We start from the raw sequence: 8,778 nt of genomic DNA, 5'->3' as shown, positions 1-8,778 counted from the left end.
TTAACCAAACCCATAATGTAACATTATGCTATATTCTACTCTCAGTTCAAAGCTGGGGATAGTAATGGAACTAACTGATCTAGAGGTAAAGGAAACTCACAGGTTACTAAATCCCCCACTTTATTTAAAACAATAACTTTTTTCTCTAGCTATTTTGACAGAATTTCTTGTTGCTTTTCTGTCTTCTCCATTTCAAATGGAGCTCTTAAGAGCAATGAAATGACAAAATTGATGCAATTGACAGAGATGGAAAGTCATGAATAACCAAAAAATCAGTAACCTTTAGTGAAAATGCACCTTTTTTTCCTTTCACAGTATGATACAAAAGAGTAAATGCTCACATTAACCGATCACCTTCTAGTTGAAAAACATTTTATGAAAATTTAAGTGACCTGCCCCAAACTAATAAATGGTGGAATATGGACTTTAACCTAGTTTTCCTGACTTTGGGATTCTTTGTCTTGGGTAAGTTTGGTAATGATGAGATATCAGGAAAATTCTGTTAAAAAAAGAATATTAACATAATGTTAATTTAAATTTTGTATATACACATATATATGTATATATATATATAATACACAACATATGCATATATGTTTATATATGTATATATATGTACATATATATATGTACACACACACACATATATATACACATCCACATACATTATGTGTGCATGTGTATGACTAATACTATTAACTTAAAGGACCTCATATGGAGATGATTTTAAAATTAAAAAAATTGAGGTCATTCTGACAGTAAAGCAGTATATATTAGGATCATTTTACACAAGTTATTTCTGAAATATTAGTGAGAAACATTTTTGACAGTAAATAGAAGGGTAAAGATAAAATGTAAAAGATGGACCTTATTTCTCTATTTGTGAGTTTGGAGATAGAATAAACAATTTCACAGGATGTTCTTTAAATTACTTTTAAGTGTTATTTTTTCTTTATTTGAGGTAGTAGAAAATGGTTGGATAGTCAGCCTAGAAATTAGGAAAATCCAGTTTCTAATACCGGCTCTGACATGTATTGACTAAGTGACCCTGGGCAAAGCACTTAATCCCTTAGTTCCTCAGGCAACCTTAAAGTATAAGGAACAGAGGAGTTATTAAATGTCCTTGGCTGAGGAAGTTTGCTTGCTAGGAGTTCTTTATAACAATAAAATCATAAGAATCATAATGAAGATGATATGACAAAGCAATATGTATAAAGTACTTAAGTACAATACAGGAAAACTAAAATCGTACTATAAATTCATGCTCTAGAAACAATTTGAATAGATCTATTTTTGTACTTATAAAGGAACATTGTATAAATTCAAGAATAAGCTTTTATAGAAGATAAATTATTTTAACATATCAAAAATTGTCTTAAGGATTTCAAAATAAGGAATATTATCACTAATGAATATAGATTCAAAAATTTAAAATAAAATTCTAACTGACTACATTGTCAAGGCTCTTAAGTTTTAAGTAAATGGTGAGAAAGAAATCATTTGGGACAGAGTAGTGAAATCTTTAAGATAAGAAGTAAACTTTATTATATTAGAGATATCACAAATAAAATTAAATATATAATTTCATTGAAAAGAAAATGGTTTAACAAAAAAATGGAGCAGTCTAAACAAATAATCACTATTCTATAATTAGAGTAAATAGGAGGGTAGGGAATGAATATGAGAGAGCTTAATTATGATTTTATTTTTTTTTTGAAGGAAGATTTATTTAACTCAGTATGATATACTTAAAAAGAAATCAAAATACAATGAAAGATTTAAATCAAGGCCTCAAAATTTAATACAAAGACCAAGATCAAATCCTAAAGTATCCATATTGCATCTCAAAATTAAGGGGTTTTTTTTTTTTTTGTTTGTTTGTTTGTTTTTTTTAAAGTTTGAACATACATGCCTTACAGGATAGTAAACTAAATAAACTAGAACAAACATGTCGAACGTTTCTCTTTCAAATCACAGATACAGCTCCTATATTTGTTTTATATATAAAAAGCATGTCTCCCAACATTCATTTCAAACAGTATTCCATGTAATGTAACTTAACATAATTGTAACTACTGTAATTTAAATACACTTGCTGCTTAAGTACACTCCTACAACATATCTACCTTGAGAAAAGCTGAGATGGTTTAACAGTTATAATCTTTTCTCAACTTAGTTATTATTTCCTAGATGAATGTTTTTCTGTGTTCAATTATACTGAATTTGAAGTTTTAACAACAATCCCAATTTCACTTACAGTAATCATAAATCATAAGCTTGTGTTGAAAAAGTATTAAACTTCATTTGCGTCTGTTTTTTTTTTCTTTTAAAAAGGGTTAGAAATCAGTATTACTTCCCCTCATGTATGATGTGTCAAATGTTCTCCCTCATGTTCTACCACTCCCACAGATGTACTGCTCCCATTACTGTAGTAGCAGCTATTCCTTCACTTCCTGTGCAATGTTTGATTGAAAATCACTACAGTTTTCCTGTAAAATTTGGTCATCTCCGTTCATGCTTCTTTGACCACCATAGCCTTCTCCATAACCACTCAGCTGGTGGATGACTGGACCGATTGACAAGCTCATGCTTCCATCATTCACCATAAATAACACGGCTTGCACCTACTGTAGAATTCAAGAAGATGTCTTTTGACATAACTGTCCCAACAGCTTCATGAGTAGCAAATTCAGTATCTGCTTCTCCAGTCACTCTGCCATCAGGTCTGATTTCAGTGTGCACTCAAACAGGGTTGAGTGGTGAGAAGAAAGTTTAATATAATTTTCAGTATATCTGTAAGATAATCCCTCTCTTGTGCACACAATTGCCTCTTGTACTCTGGAAAGTGGACCCACTATCTCCATAGTATGCTCAAATATTCCTGAAAAATAGTGATTGAAATCTCTTCCAAATGTGTCCAACCCAAAGCCATATCCATCATTATATCTGTAATCATCAGAGACTCCATCCTCTCCACTATAGATGTCTCATTTTATTCTTTCAAATCCATCTCCCCTGTCAATGCTATTATAACCTCTGTTAGCCCCATGTCTGTCTTAAGCATCTGGTCATTGCAGAGCCATTAGCTCTTGAACCATTGAGTATATAAATTTCTGCTTAGTTGCTCTTGAAGATTTCAACATACTTCTACCCTTTTCTTTTCTTGTGTTTCTTTAGAGCCTTTTCATCTATTTCCCACAGAGCAAACTGCATGAAGACCTCCCTTAGATTCCTTCTCTGGAAATCTACTGCCAATATTATCCCATTTCACAAAATTTCCGACCCTGAAAAATAAAACACAACTAAACAATTTCTTCCTTGCTGCAGCCAAACAGGAGTCTCCTAAGGTACACAGAGCCATACTGGCAGTGTCAGGACTAATTGGGCCATTTCCATGTTGTTTAACTTGAACACTACAACATATTTATATCCCTTAGTTTGTCTTTTTTTCATTGCCAATTTGACTTCATCTTCTGATTCCAGTTCAACAAATGCTTCCACACTTGGTCTGTCTTCTCAGATACTGATGGAACAAATGCCCAATGCCTCATTTTGAATTTTGCACTCCAAGAAGAAGCATTGGAAATTTCAGCTGAATAGGATTAGGGCAAATCCTGGACTTTCACCATGAAGCCTTCTTCACCTTTGATCCTCAGCATCACTTCTGCAGCCAGTGATGGTGGCTTGATCCTTGACTTCAATGTGGCTACAAAGAAATAATAGTTATCACTTTAAATGAACATATTCAAGTTGAAAGTTAATGCAGAATGAGTTAATGTTCATAAAAGCATTGAAGATAATAGGAAAAAGCATTTACAAAGATAGTATACCCGAGGGAAAGATCCTAAAGAGAAAAGACTCTGGTAAAGAATGAGGAAGAGAAAAAATTAATGATGATGTTAAATTGGCACAGATATCAAGCTTATTATTTAAGTGAATTTTTCCATTAAATAATTGTAGATAATGAAGAAATAATGAAGACCTTGAAAAACTGACTGTTGACAGAAAGCAGATAAGGAAGTATAGTAATTGGAAAATTTTCCATATATGCAAATCAGTAGGTCCCCTCCTTTTTTTTACCATTATGTTAGAAAAATTATCTTTTGTACCTAACTTTTTTGTCATCAAGAAATTTGTTTGTATTGACTCATGTGTGAACTATGTCAGCATTGGTAGTTGGCTGAAAATACATATACATAGAAAAAGGAATCCTGTTACTTGGAGGAAACTTCTCTGGTTCCAGAGGTTTGGTGTTAGACTCAGTCTTGTTTGGAATACTTATTAATATATGTAAATGATACTAAATAGGAAGGTATTGTAAATTCTGTTATTGTGGTGGAAATATTAGAAGAGTGTAGCTATCTTTGATTAATTGTTTAGGTTGGTCGTCTAGAAGGTGCCAAATGTAAGCCATTTCATCAGGAATTGGAATTTTTACTATGTGTCAATTGCTTCAATTTTGAATGTTTTTTTTTTTTTAATTTTAAAATCGTATGTTTGGGTGTACATATGTGTATGTATAAGAGGAAAGGAAAATAAAACAAATCAAAATGTAAGGAAAGGATGAGTAGAAAAAGAACAAAATCAAATAAGAAGGCATGATTTCTATTTGGTTGCATGTAACATAAAGCATTGCTATTTGATTATACTTAATATATCAATTATTCCCCCATTATGTCTTCCTCTCAAGAGAAAAAAAAAAGACATTCATTAAGGAAGGGTTTATTATGTAACAGGCATTGTGATAAATGCCAGGACATCAATAAAGACCACTCCTATTTTCAAGAAGTTTAAATTCTAATGTGAATAGATAGTACCAAAAAGAAAAAAAAAAAAAGACAGTTGGAAAGGGAAAATAGGGAGGCAGCCTGACATAGGGCTGATTTAGGTTCAAGACCAATCTTTGACAGATATCATCTGTGAAATGCTGAGCATATAGGTCATTTAAACTATTTGTGCTCCCTGCAGACCAGAGACATATCTCCATTAAAAAATATATATATATATAGGTTTTTATTTTTCAAAATGGATGCAAAATCGTGCTTGCTTCGGCAGCACATATACTAAAATTGGAATGATACAGAGAAGATTAGCATGGCCCCTGTGCAAGGATGACATGCAAATTTGTGAAGTGTTTTATATATATGTGTGTATGTTTGTGTGTGTGTGTGTGTGCAAAAATAATTTCCAACATTCACCTTTGTGAAACCTTGTTTTTCAAATTTTTCCCTTCCTTCCCTCTAGCCCCTCCCTAGATGACAAATAATTTAATTTATATTAAACATGTGCAAATATATATATATATATATATATGTATGTATGTATGTATATATATATATATCCACAATTATCATGCTGCACAAGAAAAATCAGATCAAAAAGGGAAAAAATGTGTTTCCATTGTTGAAGTGAGTTTTTCACTCAGAGCTCCTTACTCTGATAAAATCACAGATCTTATTTTTAAATATATATGTGTGTATCTGTCTTTCTATCTACACACACACACACACACACACACACACACACACACACAGAGATATATATTTGTATACCATAGTTTATGTATCATTTCTCTCTTTATATATATATATGTATGTATATATGTATATATGTGTGTGTGTATATGTATATATGTGTGTGTATATATGTATATGTATACATATATATATATACACACACACATACACACACACACACACACACACACACACCAGGTAAAAATGTAGGAAACATATATATGTTTCTTTAGAAAAGGAACTACATTGTGTGTGTATTTATGTTTTGTGTATAAAATATTTTCTTATCTGCTTTTTGTCAATAATCACTTTTTCAAGGTCTTCATTATTTCTTCATTATCTATATATACACACATGATCTCTGCTCTTAGAGACATATTTATCTGCATAGATCAATTAAAGAAAACTATAAGTCAGTTTATAATCAAGTAATGAACTGAATAGACTATAAGTCGACAAAAAGCTCAGGATTTAAATGGAAAAATGGAAATAATCTTTTTTCTAAGAAAATTGAGAAATTATGAGTATGGAGTTATAAACTATATTCATAACTATTTATATGATTCTTTACATGTAACATATCATTTGATGCTCATAATATACTAGTAGATAGGTAGTATTATTACTTTTCTCACATTGCTAAAGAGAAAACTCACTCAAGAATGTAATGGGATTTATCCAATGTCACAAACCCAGTAAGTATGTGAGTTGGGATTTAAAGCCAAATTCTTTCCAATTCCAGATCCACTCTGTCTACTCTGCCATTTAGCCTCTCAAGCAATATTGATAACAATGATCTAATAATAATATTAATTGCTAATGATAGATCCTTGGGAAATAAAATCCTATGGGCTTCCCAAGGTTGTGTTCTATTTTCTCTAAGACTCCTCTAAGAATGTCTCAGAGGATTAAGAAGGATCAAATGATTCATGTCAAAATTTGTCTCTTATTTCTTACATAATTAAGCCAAAACTGTGGCATATTTTATTAAACATGAGTGCACAATGAAACCTCCCACTCAAACATATATAACAATGCCAAAATTTTATTATTCTTAATTGGAGACATAAGAAGGGACACGGAAATATTCGGTACAATCAGCTGGCATATGTGGGAGGGTGAGAGAGGTGCTTCTCAGTTAATACAGAAAATATTTTCCAATCCTTACCTATCAATTAATTTATAAATTTAGTGAACTTATTATTCATATTTTAAAAAGTTTTTCTACCTGCCTGTCTCTCTTTTTCTTCCTCCTCTTTTCCCTCCCTTTCCCCCCTCTTTTTCTCTATGTGTCTGTTGCTATCTCTCTGTCTCTCTCCCTCCCTCCCTTTCTCCATCCCTTCCTCCTTTTCTCTTTCTCTATCTTTCTCTTTCTATCTCTCTGTCTCTGTCTATCTCTCCTCCTCTTCTCCCTCCCTGCCCACAATCTCAAAGGAGTATAGAAATGACTGACTGTAGACTGAGAAAACTATAGCTATTATGAGTCTTGGGAGCAACTACTTGAGAAAAATTATGCCTCAGAAAACTTCCTAATAGTGAGACTATAAACAAGACTACACACTATTAACTATAAACAACACTTTAACCCCTCTCAGCCTCTGTTTCCTCATTTGTAAAATATTGTTAATAATAGTACTTAGCTTCTGGAACTATATTGTTGTAAGCTCAAAAGAGAAAATATATAAAACACTTTGTAAATTTAAAAGTACTACATCAATTTTGGATATTATTATTTATTTATTTTTTTAAACTATTGAAAAACACTATGCTCACAGAATGCATGCTTAGGCAGGTGTTGCCAGATTGAAAGGATTTTGAATATAAACTATATATACATATGGTATACACACATATATACATTTATATATAACACATGTGCAAGCACACTGTATGTGCGTTTACTCTTTTATACAAAGAGTATAACTCTTGTTATACTAAACATGGCAAGTTTACATGCACAGAGAAAAATATGCTGAATGCAAATTTCCCTTTTCTATTTTAAGTATACTCAAACATATTTCCTATTAGAAATAATATGGCAGCATTTATTTATTTACATTCATTGCAGTACAAATCCACACATAATTTCAATAGATCCCAGAAAATATAAATCAAAAGTTATGCTTATTTAAACAATGCACTTTGGATCTGCTGTCCTGCCTGCTCTCAACTCCATTGAACAAGATGCCCTTCTCCAGATATGTTTATCACTTCTATACTTAGCACCAAACTGCTAATTCATTACTTCACTGAAATTTGATTCCTTGTTATAGAATATTATTGTTCTGTAAGAAACGACCAGAAGGATGATTTCAGAGAGGCCTAGAGAGAATTACATGAAGTGATGCTGAGTGAAATGAGCAGAACCAGGAGATCATTATACATGGCAACAACAAGAATACTTGATCAATTCTGATGGAGGTGGCTCTCTTCAACAATGAGAAGATTCAAACAAGTTCCAATGAACTTGTGAAGAAGAGAGCCATCTGCTCCCAGAGAGAGGACTGTGGGAACTGAGTGTGGCTCACAAGTTTGCTTGCATTTTATTTTCTTTCTTATTTATTTCTGGTTTAATTTGATTTTTCTTGTTCAGCATATAAATATGTATGCATATATTGGATTTAACATATATTTCTACCAAGTTTAACATATATTGGACTACATGCCATCTAGGGGAGGAGTGGGAGAAAGAGGGAGGAATTGGAACACAAGGCTTTGCGAGGGTTAATATTGAAGAAATTAAAAAAATTAAAAAGAAACCACATATGAAGTTAAGCATAAATTTAATTCCTTCAAACCTCCTCTTCTCTCTCTTTGGAGGGCAGAGTACCAAACTCCTTCCAAGGTTTTCTTTTATAGAAGGCAGACATTAAACTTTCACATCATTGTACAGGGATTTTGCTGCCCTATCTGATTTTTGCTCCATGGAAAGAGATACCCTCCTGGTATCCCCTCCACATGCATCTTCATCCTTCTTTCCTCTTTTTATATGTTGTCTTCTTCTTTACAATATAGTTTCCTTGAAGGGCAGGGACCTTTTTTTCTTTTTATTAATTGTATCCTCATTGCTTTGCATGATCCTTGGCAAATAGTAAGCATTTAAAATTTTTTTATAGTGTTAGAATGCTTTTTTGTTTTAAATTGTTCTTCACTTACAAGAAGAGTAAGTTTCTGAGATGCTTACTAAAAGTAACTAATATTATTTTATTATATAACTCTGTTATCTTAACCAATAATAGTCACTGTCAAATATGGTGACTAC

At 32.1% G+C, this 8,778-nt stretch overlaps 1 non-coding gene and 1 pseudogene across 1 annotated transcript; one reads left to right on the top strand and one right to left on the bottom strand.

Moving 5' to 3' along the window:
- Positions 1-2,438: 2,438 nt before the first annotated feature.
- Positions 2,439-8,778, bottom strand: part of LOC127541381 (heterogeneous nuclear ribonucleoprotein H-like) — a 143,561-nt pseudogene continuing 137,221 nt past the window's right edge.
- LOC127542190 (U6 spliceosomal RNA) lies at positions 5,040-5,146 on the top strand. The gene has a single exon (XR_007948578.1). It is a non-coding gene; the product is annotated as a U6 spliceosomal RNA (small nuclear RNA).

This window comes from Antechinus flavipes, chromosome 6, assembly GCF_016432865.1.
Source record: "Antechinus flavipes isolate AdamAnt ecotype Samford, QLD, Australia chromosome 6, AdamAnt_v2, whole genome shotgun sequence".
NCBI classification, from domain to species: Eukaryota; Metazoa; Chordata; class Mammalia; order Dasyuromorphia; family Dasyuridae; genus Antechinus; species Antechinus flavipes.
The sequence above is the reverse complement of the archived record's forward strand: the minus strand, read 5'-3'. Positions and strand labels throughout refer to the sequence as shown.